At 37.5% G+C, this 19,051-nt stretch overlaps 1 long non-coding RNA gene across 1 annotated transcript in view; it reads left to right on the top strand.

The window, feature by feature from the left end:
• Window positions 1-19,051, top strand: part of LOC120225663 — an 82,274-nt gene that overhangs the window by 22,723 nt on the left and 40,500 nt on the right. Inside the window, exon 3 of the long non-coding RNA XR_005526852.1 lies at window positions 10,418-10,494. This is a non-coding gene — a long non-coding RNA (uncharacterized LOC120225663). The remainder of the gene's footprint in view (window positions 1-10,417; window positions 10,495-19,051) is intronic.

Raw genomic sequence — 19,051 nt, forward strand, 5'->3', positions numbered from 1 at the left:
TTAAAGATGGTGCATTACTCAGTTTGGGGCAATGAGACCTAAGGGGTTGGAGACTGAAGATTTCTTACTCTTTTGCATGAACTCCCCAAAGAGATTCCCCTTATCCCTTGCTGGGTGCAAATGTGGAAGCATCATCATTGCTGGCTTTTGTGAGAAACAGAGCGAGAGAAAGAGTACAATTCAATCTTTGGAGACACTATTAAGTTATGGGAGCAAACCTCTTTTTTTTTTTTAATGTTTTATTTATTTCTGAGAGAGAGACAGCATGAGCAGGGCAGGGTCAGCGAGAGAGGGAGACACAGAATCTGAAACAGGCTGCAGGCTCTGAATTATCTGTCAGCACAGAGCCCAATGTGGGGCTCAAACCCACGAACCGCGAGATCATGACCTGAGCCGAAGCCGGTCGCTTAACCGACTGAGCCACCCAGGTGCCCTATAACCCCTCTTGTCTGAATATGTTAATTATGTGAACCAGTACATCCTCTTTCTCATTTAGGCCTGTTGATATAATAAAAAATGTCTGAGTACCTAAATACCTAATAACTGTTCATTAAATGTAACAATTATATTTTGAGTCATATGGCAAAATGTTTTGAACTTCACTGAGAAAATTACTTAAAATATCAATGAAATTCTTAAATATGATAGACAGCCTGGTACCTGCTATTCTAGCATATGGCCTATAAAATTTCACTAACTGTTTTAATTTCTCTTCTGGAATGGAATACTAAAATGAGAAGACCTAGAAGGAAATACATGGATTTACATTCTTTAATTTACCATACAAATTAAAAATTTACATATCTAAGTTTAATCTTAGTAATATTCAACTACCTTGCCTACATACTTCCCTGCTGCCTTTTATTTCACTACAACCCGCTCTTTCTCGCCCCCAGAATATGCCTCTAAATCCCTGAACCTGTCAGGTTTCACAAGCATGTAATTTGGCTTTAGCTAAATTCTAAACACCAGTAAGAGGTGACTTTGACACAGGAACTGTGAAAGAGTCTTATCTACAGTGACACAACTGCTACCACCCTAATATCTATTAAGTAGCGCAGAATTATAGTGTAACAACTCTGAAATTGCTTGTGACACCTGCATGAATACCAAATAGATTCGTTATGTTCAGACTTATTACAAAAAGCACTTTCTGAATTTTAAATGATTAAGACTCTTACAAATTAATAGCTACCAAGTGAGTTTACTTTCTAATGTACATATATTATTTAAAGATCACAATTCAGTTAAATGTAGGCAGTGATGCAAATAATAATGCCACTCACTAGAAAGGGTCATTTAGAACAATATTCCTAATTTGGAAAGCTTTCAAATGGTATTATTTTAAGAAAAGCACATCCCCCCCTTTAAGTGCCACATGTCATTCCCCCCATCTCCCTGGAGATGAAGGAAAAAAAATAAAGAAGGAAGAAGGTGATAAATGTTCATATTATGCAGAATTTGCCTTTTTGAAATCCCATTCCCCATTGCACTAGCTGGAATTTTATAGAGATATAAATCACAAAGAAATAAGATGCCAGTAATGAGATAGAAGTATATTTGAAATATGGATGCAAATTCTTACCACCTGCTGAGCAAAAGTAGTCTGCAGAGACTGTCCTGGAAATCACGATGCCATTAGCATCTTGTAAGCTCTAAATTTGCAGCAGAAGAATAGAGGAATTATATCTGCGAAATGCCAAAGGCCGCTCTGATTTATCTCTCAGCAGAGTGTTTCAGCCATATCCACATAAATATTTTAACAGGAATTTAATTTTCATTTTAGTCACACAATAAATCTTTTTATTACACACCATCATCTTGTCCTAAATGAGTTGCCTTTTTCATGCAATTTGTGTTCATCTTCTTCTGTGTTTGATAAATACAATTTTTATATACAAAGGAACAATGGTTTTATTTACACAAGAGCCTTGCCATGGGCCGTTTCATTTTAGCCATGAATTGTATTTATTTTAATAACAGTTTATACCACAGCTATCAGTTGGCTTATATGCAGCTTCAGCATTTGTTCTTAGGCCTTCAGGGCGTTAGGAAATTGGGGCAGTTAGGGGATGTGAAGTTCAAGTAATGCTCCAAGTGGACGTCCTTATAGATTCAGGTTTGGATGCTTTGGCTATAAGTTGTGTGGACCGTTCTGTTTTCCATCTTAATGTCTGCGTGTTTCATCAGATGGCATGTGGAAATTGTAGGCAGTGTAGGTCTGATGGAATCTTGCCTTATTTGAATTTCATGGGTCACCCTGGTTTCTTTACTCTGGTGACATTATAAACACTTAAATGTGATGGTCAATCCTTTTGAACCCTCCCTAGGAGGACAATAAAAGGTATTACCTTTTGGGTATTCATTGAGAACCCCATCAGCGCAAAGTGGATACTTATCCTGGAATCAGCCCCTCAGACAAATCCAACGTTGACAAGATATTAAATCAGGGTGCTTGAGTGGTTCATTGGTTAAGCATCCGACTTTTGATTTTGGCTCAAGTCATGATCTCGTGGTTTGTGGGATTGAGCCCCATGTGGGTCTCTTCGCTGACAGATGAGCCTGCGTGGGGTTCATACACACACACACACACACACACACACACTCTCTCTCTCTCTCTCTCTCTCTCTCTCTCTCTCTTTCTTTCTTTCTNTCTTTCTCTTTATCTCTCTCTCTCCCTCTCTCAAAATAAATGTTTTAAAAAGATATTAAATTTTCTACTTGCAAATGGGTCACCAAACTGGGGTGTTGGACAGCCATTACTGTAATCTCTGTATTATTTCTCTTTCACTTTTGTTTAAAGATATTTAGTCATAACCTTTTATATTAAAAATGCACACAGAATTGAGAGTTTAATCTTGAGGGTAAGGAAGACTTAAAAAGCACAACACAATTATTAAAGCACCACAGGTCTTTGTATTTTTATCAAAGTTTGTCAAAGTTAAATAGAGTGTAGGGGAGCAGGATGAGAAATAATTTTTGGAATGGGAAATACATGAGCAAGAGTTTAAGAATGTTTTTTCCGCATTCCTATTACTATTTGAGGGAGGTAGATTTTTTCCCTGATTGACCTTTATTTAAAATGGAAACCACTGATCCTAGTTCAGCCACTGCCAGAGATCTAGCTATTGAAGACATCTTCATTCCCAAGCAAATGATGAAAAATTAAAGTTAGCTATAGTTTTTCATCCAGGATTTCACATGACATTTTCCCAAACATTTGCTTTTTCATTTTTTGTTGGTTTCAATAGTTTCTTGTATAGTCTGAGGTCCAACAGATATCTTTGTTCTCACCTATATAATAAACATGAGTGTCTCTATGAAAAAAACAGTGATGATAGAGCAGTAAAATGTGCCTAATTTTTAATAAATGGACATAGGATGAGGAAAATTGATTAACTCAGATTTATTGGTCCACTAATTACTTACAGATGTCCCCCTGGCTTTTTATATTTCTTTAAAACATTTTTTTTAATGTTTATTTATTTTTGAGAGAGAAAGAGACAGAGTGCAATTAGGGGAGGGGTAGAGAGAGAGGGAGACACAGAATCTGAAGCAGGCTCCAGGCTCTGAGCTGTCAGCACAGAGCCTGACACGGGGCCCAAACTCATGAACCCCAAGATCATGACCCCATCCAAAGTTGGATGCTCAACGTACTGAACCACTCAGGCACCCCTTTTTTCAATTTCTTCTGTATATCTTTCTCTATATTTGAATTTTCTGCAAAAACCTATTATGTTTGTATAAAGGAAAATTGTTTTTTTATTTATAAACAATAGATTAATAAACTAAGTATTGTCTGTACTATTAACTCTTTCCAGTAGTTCTGTCTGAATGTTTTCATCTCTTTTTTTGCACGTAATTCTAGCTGTATGTTGAGGCCCAGTTCATTTTCTCCCTTTGATTATTCACACATTCATTTATGTATGTGCTCATTCATTCATTGCTTTTAATGAGCCATATACAGCCTGGATACAACTCTACAGGAGGGAATATCCTTTCCTTCAGCTTCCTGGAAACATCTGATTCTCTCTCTCTCTCTTTTTAATATCTCATAATACACCGTAAATTCCTTGAGATTTTAATCTGTTATTTGATTTGTCTTTCCAAGAATTTCCAAGAGAGCACCTTGTACATTCTAAGCACTCAAAAATGTTTGTTGAAAGACAAAGAGTAAATCATAACTTAAAGAGTAAAGATAAATGGAAGAGTAAATTATTTTGCATTCTATATGGGGTTTGCTAACAGTTTCTGAGTGAGCACCTTGCACATACTAAACACTTAAAAATGTTTGTTGAAAGAGTGAGTATATTACCTTGCACTCTAAATGGGGTTTGCTAAACACAAATTATCTTAGCTCAAAATCTTTTCCTTTGCTCAAATTACTAAAGATAAATGTGGTTTGATTGCATCCAAGCTTTTATCAAAAGTGTAGTCTGCTGTGCTAATAGGTATGGTTTCAAGTCCTGAGTCCACCATTTATTAGTTCTGTGACAGTGTGCCTCGGTTGTCCCATTGGTAAATTGCAGATAATGATAGTTCATAAGTTCACAACTCATTTTACTATTTGAATGAAGTTTGATAATGAGCCTAAATGAATCTACTGCCTGATACATATTGAATTCTCAGAATTTCTTAGTACTATTATAAGTTTTTATTAGTTGCTGTTACTATTGTTATTTGTACTAATATTAGAGGTTTTCACTTATGTTCAAGCCCCTCTCTTGTTAACTCCTATGAAGTAAGATTACCTATTTTTGGAAGCTACAATGGCACAAGCTCTCCTTGCCATAATTATCATATATATGTGTTATATATGATATATATGTCATATCATATATATATGATAAATATCATAAGTATATATATATTGAGGTAAAATGGATATATAACATTATAGTCATTTCAGGTGTATAATATAATGATTCAGTAGTTGTATACATTGTGAGATGATCACCACAATGGGTCTAGTTAATATGTCACTATAAATGTTGCAAAAAAATTTTTTTTCTTGTAATGAGCACTTTTAAGATTTACTCTCTTGGAAACTTTCAAATATGCCCCACAATATTAGTATTTTTTAAAAGTTTACATATTTATTTTGAGAGAGAGAAGTAGAGTGAGAGTGGGGGGGGCGGGCAGAGAGAGAGGGAGACAGAAGTTCCAAAGTGGGCTCTGTGCCCAATGTGAGGGTCAAATTCATGAACCATGAGATCATGACCTGAGCTGAAGTCAGACGATTAATGGATTGAGTCACTCAGGTACTCCCCCCCCCACATACTATATAATTAACTATAGATACCTCATTATATCCCAATGACTTATTTATTTTACAACTGGAAGTGTGTATCTCTTGATTCCTTTCTCCCATTGCCTCCCCCCTGCCCCCAGCAACTACTGTTCTGTTTTCTGTTCTGTATCTATGAGTTTTGTTTTCTTTTGTTTTGTTTATTAATTGATTTTATTTTTTAGATTCCATATATCAGTGAAATCATACAGCATTTGTCTTTGGCTTATTACGCTTAGCATAATACTCTCAAGGACGTCTATCCATGTTGTTGCAAATGATAAGAGTTCTTTCTTTTTATGGCTGGGTAGTATTCTGTGTGTGTGTGTGTGTGTGTGTGTGTATGTGTTTGCATGTGTGTACCACATCTTTATCCATTCATCCTTCGATGTACACATAGGTTGTTTCCATATCTTGGCTGTTGCAGATAATGCTGCAGTGAACATAGGAGGGTGTATATCTTTTCAAATTCGTGTTATCATTTTCTTCATAAAAATACTCAGAAGTAGAATCACCAGATCCTATGGTCATCTTATTTTTAATTTATTTGAGAAAACTTCATACGGTTTTCCACAGTAACTGTGCCATTTTATATTCCCACCAATAATGTGTGACATTTCCATTTTGTCCAAGTCCTCACCAACACTTGTTTCTTGTCTTTTTGATAATGGTCATTCTAACAGATGTGAGGTGATACCTCTTTGTGGTTTTGGTTTGCATTTCCCTGATGATGAGTGATGTTGAGCATCTTAACATGTGCCCATTGAACATCTGTATGTCTTCTTTGGAAAAGTGTCTATTCAGATCCTTTGCTCATTTTTAAAAATAGATTTTTTTGCTATTGAGTTTTATAAGTTCTTTATAAAATGTGGATATTAACCCTTTATTTGATATATGATTTGCAAATATTTTCTTACATTCAATAGGTTGACTTTTCATTTTCTTGATAATTGCCTGTTCTGTGCAGGAGCTTTTCAGTTTGATACAGCCCTACTTATTTATTTTTGTTTTTGCTGACTTTGTTTTTGGAGTCAGATTCAAAAAGCCATCATCGGCAAGTGAGATGTCAAGGAGCTTATCACCTAAGTTTTCTTCTGAGTTTTATGGTTTCGGGTCTTACATTCAAGTCTAATTTATTTTGAGTTAATTTTTGCATATGATGTAAGGTAGTAGTCTAGTTTCATTCCTTTGCATGTGATTGTCCATTTTTCTCAACACCATTTATTGAAGAGACTGTACTTGTCCATTGCATATTCTTGCCTCCTTGTCATAAATTAATTTACTGTATATGTGCAGTTTTCTTTCTGAGCTCTCTATTCTGTCCCACTGATCTATGTGTACTTTTATGTTGATATACTGTTTTGATAACTATAGCTTTGTAATGTAGTTTAGAAACAGAAAGTTTTGTTTTTCTCTCTCAAGATTGCTTTGGCTATTGGAGGTCTTCTGTGTCTCTATACAAATTTTAGGATTGTTTGTTCTGTACCTGTAAAAAATGCCATTGGAATTTTGATAGGGATTGCATGGAATCTGTAAAATGCTTTGAGTAATATGGAAATTTTAACAATATTAATTTTTCTAATCCATGAGCACAGAATATCTTTCTACTTATTTCTGTCTTCTTCAGATTCTTTCATCAATATCTTATAAATGTACAAGCTTTTCACCTCCTTGGTTAAATTCATTCCTTAGGTGTTTTATTATTCTTGATGCAATTGTTAAGTAGGATTTTTAAAAGTTTCTCTTTGTGATAGTTCATCCATTTTTCTCTCAAATTTGGTAAACATATTTATGACTCTTACCTTGGAGTCTTTATAAGGCAAATTATCTCCATTTCATTAAGGTTTTATCATGTTCTTTCATTTAGAACATATTTCTCTGCTTTTTTGTTTTGCTTGGCTCTTTGTGTTTGTTTTTATGTGCTTGTCTGAAGGAGTGCCCTTGTGCAGGAGATGAAACTTATTATTCAACCTTGCCAGAACTCTTGGTTGTCTCTTTATCTTTAAGTCAGACCCTCAGGCAGCAACATTTAAAGTGTGCAGATATATACTTTTTGGTAGCTAGGACCTTAATCATAGACACTGCGAGTCTCCGGATGAAGAGATCTGGAGTTGTCCCTGGGCAATAGTTTCAAAGACCAGCATTCCAGATGTGTGTATGAGTTCCTTTCTAGAAAATACTTTTGAGCTGTAGTGAGGTTGATGGGAAGCACAGAGATGGCAGCCCATGGCTTCTGTTCTCTGAGATCACCTCCATAGCCTCTAGTTGTGTGGCAAACCTGAGGCGTGCCCCTGGGGCTGATGCTCCAGGACATGTAAATTGGACATCTTCCTTTTTCACAGGAAGACTGGGGTTCTGTTGTTTCAGTCAGCTGACTGTTCAGTGCCCTGAGGGTAGTAGGTTGCCAAGAACTGTATTTCTGATTGTTACAGTCCCATGGTGCCCAGGAACAGAAGCCCAGAGCTGGACACCAGAGCCCTGCAATCTAGGAGCATCCCCTTTGTGGATTGCACATGCCCGTTTACTTGAGGAGGGCAGCAGGAGGGTGCACAGGTGGGACATGGATTCCGGCTTTAATGGGGCAGCCAGAGAGTACAGGGAATGTGTAGAGCCACCAGCACTAGCAAGGTAGAGGGGGAATGCAAAAATGACCCCTGCCAGTGCCTCAGTTCTATGATTGGTCCCTACCCTCTGGGAAATTTTTTGAGATTAACAAACAAATCACTTTCAAATATAGTCTAGGCCCTTTTCTCGCTGCTGCTTTTGTGCTGGGCCCCTGGGACATGAGTCTGTGCAAGGACTCTTTAAGAATAGAATCTCAATTCCCAAATATAGTTAAAATGTCATTACTACCCAAAGCAGTCTACACATTCAATGCAATCCCAATCAAAATTGCACCAGCATTCTTCTCAAAGCTAGAACAAACTATCCTCAAATTTGTATGGAACCACAAAAGACCCCAAATAGCCAAAGTAATACTGAAGAATAAAACCAAAATGGGAGGCATCACCATCCCAGGCTTTAGCCTCTACTACAAAGCTGTCATCAAGACAGTATGGTATTGGCACAAAAACAGACACATAGAGCAATGGAACAGAATAGAGAACTCAGAATGGGACCCACAAATGTACAGCCAACTAATCTTTGACAAAGCAGGAAAGAATATCCAATGGAAAAAAGACAGCCTCTTTAACAGATGGTGCTGGGAGAACTGGACAGCAACATGCAGAAGAATGAAACTGGATCATTTTCTCACACCATACACCAGAATAAACTCAAAATGGATGAAGGACCTGAACGTGAGACAGGAAACCATCAAAACCCTAGAGGAGAAAGCAGGAAACAACCTCCTTGACCTCCACCGCAGCAACTTCTTACTTGACACATCCCCAAAGGCAAGGGAATGAAGAGCAAAAATGAACTATTGGGACCTCATCAAGATAAAAAGCTTCTGCATGGAAAAGGAAACAATCCATGAAACTAATAGGCAACCAATGAATGGGAAAAGATAGTTGCAAATGACATATCAGATAAAGGGTTAGTATCCAAAATCTATAAGGAACTCACTAAACTCCACACCCGAAAAACAAACAATCCAGTTTGTTTGAAGAAATGGGCAGAAGATATGAACAGACACTTCTCCAAAGAGGACATCCAGATGGCCAACAGACTCATGAAACAATGCTCAGTGTCCCTCCTCATCAGGGAAATACAAATCAAAACCACACTGAGATATCACCTCACACTGGTCAGAGTGGTGAAAATGAGCAAATCAGAGGACTCTAGCTGCTGGTGAGGATGTGGAGAAACGGGCACCCTCCTACACTGTTGGTGGGGATGGAAACTGGTGCAGCCCCTCTGGAAAACAGTGTGGAGATTCCTCAAAAAATTAACAATAGAACTGCCCTATGACCCAGCAATAGCACTGCTGGGAATTTACCCAAGGGATACAGGAGTGCTGATGCATAAGGGCACGTGTACCCCAGTGTTCATAGCTGCACTCTCAACAATAGCCAAAACATGGAAAGAGCCTAGGTGTCCACTAGGTGTCCATCAATGGACAAATGGATCAAGAAGATGTGGTTTTTCTATACCATGGAATACTACATGGCAGTGAGAAAGACTGAAATCTGGCCATGGGTAGCCACATGGATAGAACTTGAGGATGTTATGCTGAGCGAAATAAGTCAGGCAGAGAAGGACAGATACCATATGTTTGCACGTATAGGAGGATTAGGAGGAACTTAACAGAGGACCGTGGGGGAGAAGAAGGGGGAAAATAGTGCAGGAGAGGGAGGGAGGCAAACCATGAGAGACTCTTGAATGCTGAGAACAGACTGAGGGCTGCTGGGGGTGGGGAGGAGGGAAATGGGGGTGGTGGGCATGGAGGAGGACACTTGTGGGGATGAGCACTGGGTGTTATATGGAAACCAACTTGACAATAAACTATTAAAAAAAAAAAAGAATCTCAGTTCCCTGCAGCCCTTTGGTTCTCCTTGATGTAAGTCCCATTGTTTTTCAAGGTCATATGAGGGTCTTGAGACTCTCTCCAAGTCTCAAAGTTTGGGCTGCCTCATGTGGGGTGTGAATCCCTCACTCCTCAGGGAGAAGCTCCAGGTTTGTGTGATCCCTCCTGATTGTGGATTGCTACACTGGGGGCAGGGTTTTTGCAAGACCTTGTCTCTGCCTTTTCTATCCCTCTCAATGTGACCTTTTAATTGTTTGTTTGGGAGGAGCTGTTCAGCTAGTATTCAGGTCTTTTCAGAGGAAAGTATTCCCTCTGTACCTGTAGATTCAGTGTGTCTGTGGGAGGAGGTGGGTTCAGGGTCTTCCTCCACTGCCATCTTGGATCACCTTTATATCTTTATATCTGTAAGTTATTTTAAGGGACCCAGCATCCCAGTTACAGCCTAACTCTTCAGATTTAATATTCACTGCAGTGTTTGGGCTGCCACATGATTCCACAGTAAGAATAAGGTAAATTCATTCTTTTATGATCACTTCCTGTGATGTTCTTTTATACAGAAAAATAATAATAGAAAATATTTCATCTTTGACTTTTGTTAAATCCAAGGAAACTGCCGTTTCTTTCTGATTACCAAATTTGTTGTTTGTTCATTTTTTTTCCAGAGAGTTGAAAACGATGTGGCTTTCTAACAAGCAAAAAGATGAGTTGTGCTCCAAACATGTCATATTCCTGGAGAAAGGTAGCTGAGAAAAGTAATAATAGTACTGAGATTTCTTTTTCTTTTTTTTAATGTTTATGTAGTTTTGAGAGATAAAAAGCACAAGTGGGGGAGGGGCAGAGAGAGAAGAAGACAGAATCTGAAGCAGTTCCAGGCTCTGAGCTGTCAGCACAGAGCCTGATGCGGGGTTCAAACTCATGGACCATGAGATCATGACTGAGCTGAAGTAAGGTCACTTAACCAACTGAGCCACCCAGGTGCCCATGAGATATCTTAAATGAAATGTATGATAGGAGTAGGAAAGTTTTGGCCAACCTTTATTGTCATCTCTCTGAAACAGTTAATTGAGAGAATAAGCAAACATTTTACTTACCCTTCCCTTAATTTAAGGAAAGGTTGGCATGCCTAGTTTTCATGCACTCCCTCTTTTGGTAGTGGTCTAAGATCAGGCAAACCAGGGGAGGAAGACAATAAAGCAGAACAAGATGGATTAAGATCTTAGTTTCCAGAGTATCCATGTTTTAGTTTGGGTTTCCTTTATTTACTTCACTTTTAAATGTAAAGATAAACCTTTGGTTAGTTTATGTTTGCAAGGGCTGAATTTGGGAAGTATTTTTTGTTTCTCCGTTAACTTCAGTTTAATTGCGTCCCAGGGCGGCGGGAAGCAGAATAACTGATGTCATCATTGAAACTCAGCTTTTTAATCTTAGCACTGTCAAAATTTGGGGCTAGGCAATTCTTTGTTCTGGGGAATTGGCCTGTGCATTGGGACATGCAAGCATCATCTTTCCTCTTTATCCACTAGATGCCAGTAGCACCTCCTTACAACTGTAATGGTAAAAGTGTCTCCAAACATTGCCAATGTCCCACTGGGGTACATGATCATATTCTAAATACTGGGCTGGGAGCTTTACATTCAGTTTTTGCAGCAACCCTGAGAAGTAGACATTATTGCTTTCAGTTTCACAAATGATCAGCTTTTTCTTCCTTGCTAATTTGTCCATTCTGATGCTGCTTTTGACGTAAAGACGGAACCACAGGGGCATCTGGGTGGCTCAGCCAATTATGTGTCTGACTCTTGATCTCAGCTCAGGTCGTGATTGCACCATTTTGAGATTGAGCCCCACATTGGGCTCTGTGCTAAGCGAGGAGCCTGCTTAGGGATTTTCTCTCTTCCTCTCTCTCTACTCCTCCTCCATGCTCTCTCTCAAAATAAATAAACATTAAAAAAATAATAATTACTGAATCATAAATTTGCCATGTAAAAATGGGAAAATTATGGAAGGAAAAGGGATACATAAATTTCAGATATTTCTTCTTTAGAATATAGAAAGAAAAATGTGTAATGACCGTTATGAAGTATAAAATTAAAATGAATATGAAGGCTCCAAGATATTGTCCCTAATTAATACTTAGCTCATTTTTGGGCTCTATGTTGAATAATTATTGCTTTCAAAATATCAAATTTCCTGTACTAAGTAATTTGGTTTTTTCAATTAGATTAGAAAGACCCAGGAAACATGAAAATCAAATGCAGTGTGGAAATTTGGGTTGGATCTTGGAAAAAGAAAAAGAGATTAGTATAAAGCTGGTGATGTCTGTAATTTATTTCATAGTATTGTTCTAATGTTAATTTGTTGGTTTTGATCATTGTATGATGACTATGCAAGATGTTAACATTGGAAAAGCTGAGTAAGTGTATATGGGAAATCTCTGCTATTTTTGGAACTTTTTTTACATAGAAAATATTTAAGATTAAAAATATTTTAAAATACAGAGAATGAAATATATTAATAATGTAAACAAATTCTGTCAAGAAGCAGATGATCTGGGTTTCTATTGTTATTCTACTACTTTCTACTATCATTTTTACTGTGGGCAGTTAAAATCTATAAATTTTAGCTGTTTCAACTAGAAAAACAGATGATAATATCTGAATATATAACCTATTCAAAGGCATGATTGTAGACCAGATAACCTTGTGAGGTTGCTCTGATAAATAATTGTCTGCCTCTCTCTGTCTTTCTCTCTCAGACCTAATTATTTATGTATATCCATCTAAAACACATGGATGAATACATCCACACATGTAGACGTGTACATACATCTACACACACTCAACAGAGCTTTCTGTTAAAAAAGCATTCAAATCAAACCTTACTTTTGGTTTTAAACTATAGAGTGTGAAATGAGCATTTAAAAGCAGTGAGAAAGAGTTTCACTGGCCAAAAGGATTTACTATTACATTATTCAGCCATCACGCTAATGTGGGTTTCTTAGGCAGATGAAAGATTATAGGAGGTTACTAATAATGAGGATGAAACTACGTACCTAATGTTCTAGAACTGCCATTAAGAAATGCAAGTGTGTCACTGCTCAATTCTGCTGAGATATTTTTGCCTGTAACTTTCCTGTAGGAAACTTAGAGTAAAATGAACTTTATCTGAAAAGTTTAGGCTCGGCACATCATTTATATCAAGACATCCCACCATCTGCCCTCAAAGTTTGCATAAGAGGTGATGCCTTTCAGTCAACACATACTATGGGATCAGTACAATACTAGATGTATTAATTGTATTAATGCATTTTATGTCTGAAGGAGATTTTAATGATTAAAAAACAGGTTTTAGGTATCTGTAGAAGAATGGATGTTGGTTTTAAATAATAGTGAGATCATCCAGATTTTCTACCAATGCTCTCACTAAGAGTTTGTCGAGTACTGCATGTCGCCATATTGCAACAACATCTAAACACACAATGCTTTCTCTTTTGGATTGTGGCCTTATTTTATTTGATTTCTAACCCAGATACTGATAATGAACACAGCTTCTTTTGCAACAGCAGAGGGGTAGAATTCCATGCAAATTGGCAGTGAGTGAAGCCAACTGCTCTTGTAGCTTTTAGACTGTAGGCAGTGAGGACTTAAATATTCCATAAGCATAGTAGCTTTGGCTGTGGCTCCTGAGATTCTGAGCAGCTTCATATTGGTAAGGTGAACTATTTATCCAGCCTGGCCTACAAGGCACACCTAAGAAATGGTGTCTGTATTGGGATAGTCATATCCCACCCCTTAACTTACAATTGGAGTTCCTGAGCTTATATCTTAGTTATCGTCTTTGGCCCTGGCACTACCTTTTACCTTTAGCTTTGAAGAGATTTAAGTTTTCCTTATGGTCCTTATGTAAATTTCTCTGTGGTATAATTCTGTTGTTGTTCCTTCAGTTGAAGTCAGAATTGATATTTTACTTTCCATAAGGAATCAGAGAAACAAAGGATCAAACTCATTTACTTAGTATTACTTTAGGAGAAGACAGTCTCCTAGAGCTTATAATTTTTTTTAAGGGTTAGGAATCTCTAATCCCTATGCCAGTTTCCAGGTCATTTTCTCTCTCACAGTGGAGAGCCTTCTATGAGTCTTTACAGAAGCCCTCTGCCCACTCTGTTTCTGGCTTCCAATACTACTATTAGAGTTTTAATTTTCTGAATTAAACCAAAGGCACCCAGTGCAACTGGCAAGATCCCATTCCCATAATAATGTGATCAAGGTATATTATTTTTCCCAAATGGTTGGCCCGATAAGAAAGGCTTCTTAGAGAACTCACTAAACAAATGTGTTTTAAAACATTTGGAGATGGTCCAGAACTAGGGCAGAAATCTCCAGAAAGAAGGGACAAAGAAGATCTCAAAATCATTCATACACTCATTGAATGCACAGTAAAGTGATATCTTACAGCTTTTTGATGTGTGTGTAGTTCTGGTAGAAACCAAGTCTGAGCTATACCCCTGTGGATAAAAGAAAGCTAGCCAGAAGTAAAGAGGTATTGCTGATGTTCATCATCTTATAAAGAGGTAAATCCTAAGATAGAAAATGGGGTTTCGGAAGTTGAGTCTCAAGCAGAGGAGAGATAGAATGCTTTCTTTTCTTGGATTCGGATTCTAAGGATTTATGCTATGTTCAAGAATAACCTCTGGTGGTAATAGAGAGATGGTCTCTACCAAGTGGAGATTATTGGGAGCTGGTCCTCATGACAGTGGCTAAGTGGACCCCTAGGAGATATACCATCTTGTTGTCAGATCAGTTAATATTATATTTGCCTTTCTGGAATCATCTCCTTTAGCCTGAATCATAAAGTCTGGTTTAAATAAATGCAAAAGCTCTTCTAACTATGCTATTCATGTTTAAGGGAAGGGTCAAGTCAATCCATGCATAGAAATATGAATACTAGAGGTAACAATCTTGTCCCTAGATAAGATTAAAGACTATAAGATTTAGCTGCCCCTTGCAATCTGAAGATGTTCTCTTAATTACCATCCTTGGAGGACAGAGATTTGATTTGGTCCCAGATAGCTATAGGTTTCTTATAATAACTTCAGGGAGAACTAGAAACTCTTAGTTCAAAAAGTGAAGTAGTTTAAACACCAGTTTGTTCCATCTAAGTTCCTTCTTGATATGCCCTAAGAAGACTCTATCTACTCTCTCTGATGAATTAGCACTCAACTTCATCAGCTCTTCTCAATTATTTATGTTTCATTCTCTCTTCTAGTTCTTTAATTTCTCGTTAGGGTAGGCGATGCATTAGGTTCTTGGATCATAGACAGAGATTAGTCTAATTAGGATAATTAAAGTTGTTCTATCATTCTTGAGTTTTTTTCAGGGACTTAATCTGATATGTTGTTTTTGCCCTATCCTTCTGTCTTTGTGTTGTGAAACACTGAACCAAAAGGATAATAAATCTGCATTTCATAGTTCAGTATTTTTCTCCTCATTTTATTCTTTGTCTTCTGATATCCAAAAAAGTAAATGAGAGAGACCAGTATTGGTAACATTAATAATTACATATTGTTTAATATTTTGCAGTGGTGGGCTAGAACTGGCTGGCAATAAGGGCTGACTGACAAATATTCAGAAATTTTGTGAGCTGGGTGTTCAACTATGAATAACTCGAAATTAGCCATGAGAAGAGTATTCCAATAGAAATTGGAAATTGCTGTAAATCAGAGGCTTTCCTCCTCCTCCTTTATTTCCAGAGAGTTGACTTGTCAATACATCATCAAATTTGGTTGTTGCCATCATAAATGTAGCCTAAAACTTATTTTACTGTAAGTTAAAGTAGATCGATTTTCAAAAGTAGGTAACGAGAATATCTCAACTTTCTTAATGCAAGAGAGAGATGTTTATTTGTTTTTAATTTTTCCATGACTTTGAAATGGATCTCTGAGAGGAAAGGGGTTACTTCCAGGACTATGAAAACACAGCAAAAATAGGACATAATAGAGGATAAGTTCTGAGAAAAATCTTATGTTTTGTTTGTCTCTAAAAATGAATCCCTGCATAATGTTTATTGTATAAGCAGATGTGCCAGTTAGGTACTGAGTTTAAAATTAGCCAGAAGGAATAGCAGAAACAGATCCACAAATACAGAGAACAAACTGGTGGTTGCTGGGGAAGTAAAGGGAAAAATGGGTAAAGAGGAGTAGGAGGTACAGACTTCCAGTTATGGAATGAATAAGTCATGGGGATAAAAAGTACAACATAGAGAATACCATCAATGTTGTATGGTGACAGATGGTAGCTACACTTATGATGAGCATAACATTACATATAGCACTGTTGAATTGTTATGCTGTACACCTGAAACTAATTTAACATTGTATGTCAACTATACTTCAATTAAAAAAAAAAAAAAAGGAAAAGTAGACAGAGGGAATTAGCCTTCTGGGTTGATTAGCTTGCATTTTCCCAAAGGTAACAGGCCAGAAATTCTCTGGCATTAGCTATTCGTATTGATAAAAGTTAAAGAAAGTATGTTTGAGAAAGTCCAGTCAATTGATTACCTGAGTTCTTTTTTTTAGAGAGAGAGAGAGCACACTAGTAGGGGAGAGGGGTAAAAGGAGAGAGGGAGAAAGAGAGAGAGAGAGAGAGAACGGGAGAGAGAGAGAGAGAGAGAGAGAGAGATTGAGATTGAGAGATTGAGATTTAAGCAGGCTCAGTGCGGAGCCCAATTTGGAGTCAATCCCATGACCCTGGGATCATGACCTGAGCTGAAATCAAGAGTCAGATACTCACCGACTGAGCTACCCAAGCACCCCTGAGTTCTTTTGTTTTAACAAACTATTTTGTTTTAAAAAATCTTTGAGCTTGCTAGATTACTAAAAGTATTTTTTAAATATTTATCTTCTGAAGTTTTTACTTATTTTAAACCGAGGATAGAAGGAGGTGGGAAGTGAGCTGGGCTGGTAGAGAAACCTGGTGATTGGCTTGAATTGGTGAGTCTTTCATAGTTACAGCTCACCTGTTATCAATAGTAGGCTCTGTAATAGTTTCCTGTTGCTGTAGTAAGAAATTACCACAAGCTTAGTAGTTTAAAGTAACAAACATTTATTCTTCTAAAATTCTAGAGGTCAGAGTTCAAAGTCATTTTCACTGGGCAGAAATAAAGGTGTCTGCAGAACGGTGTTCCCTTAAGAGGCTGTAGGAGAGAATCCATTTCCTTGTCCTTTCCCGCTTCTAGAGCAGCATTCCTTGGCTCATGGGACTTTCCTCTATCTTCAAAGCCATCAGCAGAACACTTTACTTCAGTCATGACATTGTCAGTCTCCCTCTGCTTCCCTCTTACAAGGATATGATAGAGGATGATCTTCCCATCTCAAGATTCCTAATTTAATCACATCTGTAAAACCTCTTTTCACATATAAGATACCATTTGCAGGGGTTAGGATCTAGATGATTTTGGGTATCAGCAGTCAGCCTACCACAGGCCTTTCAAAGGATAAGCAGAGAGGGGCGCCTGGGTGGCTTAGTCGGTTAAGCGTCCGACTTTTGCTTAGGTCATGATCTCGTGGTTTGTGGGTTCGAGCCCCGCGTCAGGCTCTGTGCTGACTGCCAGCTCAGAGCCTGGAGCCTGTTTCAGCCTGTGACTCCCTCTCTCTCTGACCCTCCCCTGCTCACGCTGTCTCTCTCTCTCCTAAAAATAAATAAAACATTAAAAAAAAAAAAAAAAGGATAAGCAGAGAGCTTGATGCCTTCTTGGGGAACTTTGGAATGGGTAGCAATTACCAATGAAGTTGCCCCATTTGGAGAAGGCTACCTTGCATAAAAATTTTGTCATTGGTTTGTTTCCACCTCTTCTGCCTACCTACCTATCCTACCTGCAGAGAAGGGGAGAAAGAAACTGTCCTTTGTTAATCTATGTATTAAACCACAGTGACTCCAGGCATACTTTTTTTCCCTAGGTGAAACAACACTGGGACTAGGCAGGAAAAAATAAATTTTAATTGCTTCTTGCAGGAAATACTTGCCTCTGAAAGATAAGAATTTTAATGAAGTGGAATTATTTACTTCACAAGACACACTCAAGAAATTCACCTGGATGTGCTCATTGATCGAAAGCTATTATGTCATCAGCTCTATTTAATCCCAGAATTTTCCTGTTTGAATAGCCCACCTAAAATCATATGGCCCATGACCTAAAACCCTATGTATACCATTTCCTAGTTTCTTCATTTTGAGACATTTTTAAGACTGTACAGTGTTCTCTCTCTTTTTTAAACTTATTATGTCTACTTAGTTATTAAAAACACTTGACACTCTAGTAACATATAAATGCATTCTTTTTGAAATGTAATTTATTGCCAATTGGCTAACATGCAGTGTGAACAATGTGCTCTTGGTTTTAGGGGTAGATTCCCGTGATTTATCACTTACATACAACAGCCAGTGCTCATCCCAACAAGTGCCCTTCTCAATGCCCATCACCCATTTTCCCCTCTTCCTCATCCCCCCTCATCAACCCTCAATTTTTCTCTGTATTTTAAGAGATCTTTCTTAAAGTAAGACTAATAAACTTTGCTGATAAACAGGTTTCTCTGGTAGCCTTTTGATATTACTGCCAACATTGAACTCTTGAAACTTTATAGATATCTTTCATTTATTACTGTGAACAATTTCCATAGAGCTGTCTTACTCCTCAAATGTACCTTTCACTCTGAGGCCAATGAACACAGTAGGGATTTTTTGCTGTAAGCTTTTAAAATATTTTTTACACAGAAGGTGTCTCATCCAAAAAAGTAGCAACTTAGAGGAGACCATGGTATAGAATATGGCAGAAGCAATAGCATGGGGATATTTGTTAAAAATATTTTTGTCTACAATTTTATATTTTATTTTTTTAAGTAGTTTCCACTCCCAATGTGGAGCTTGAACACATGACCCTGAGATTAGGAGTCACATGCTCAATTGACTGAACCAGCTAGGTACCTAAACATGGAGAAATTTTTTACACTTCCTTTTTACCAATAAGTAAAACAAAACGAGACAAAACTTTTTTTCTAGGCATTTATTTAAGGTTTGGGTAGTCTCTATCTATGACTTAAAGTTTGTGAAAGAGTATATTTTCAGCTTTCTGAAAAGATGACTCCAGGTAGCTGAAAATACCAGCAACTGAGATATCATTGCCAGACCAACAGGATAGGCTTAGTTACAGAAATTTACTTCAACACATAATTCTTTCAGTTTTCAGTTCAAATACTTGACAGGTGTTTAATAAATGCTATCTGATTTTATTCTCTTTACAACCCT

This window comes from Hyaena hyaena, unplaced genomic scaffold, assembly GCF_003009895.1.
Source record: "Hyaena hyaena isolate Hyena2069 unplaced genomic scaffold, ASM300989v1 scaffold_1470, whole genome shotgun sequence".
NCBI lineage: Eukaryota > Metazoa > Chordata > Mammalia > Carnivora > Hyaenidae > Hyaena > Hyaena hyaena.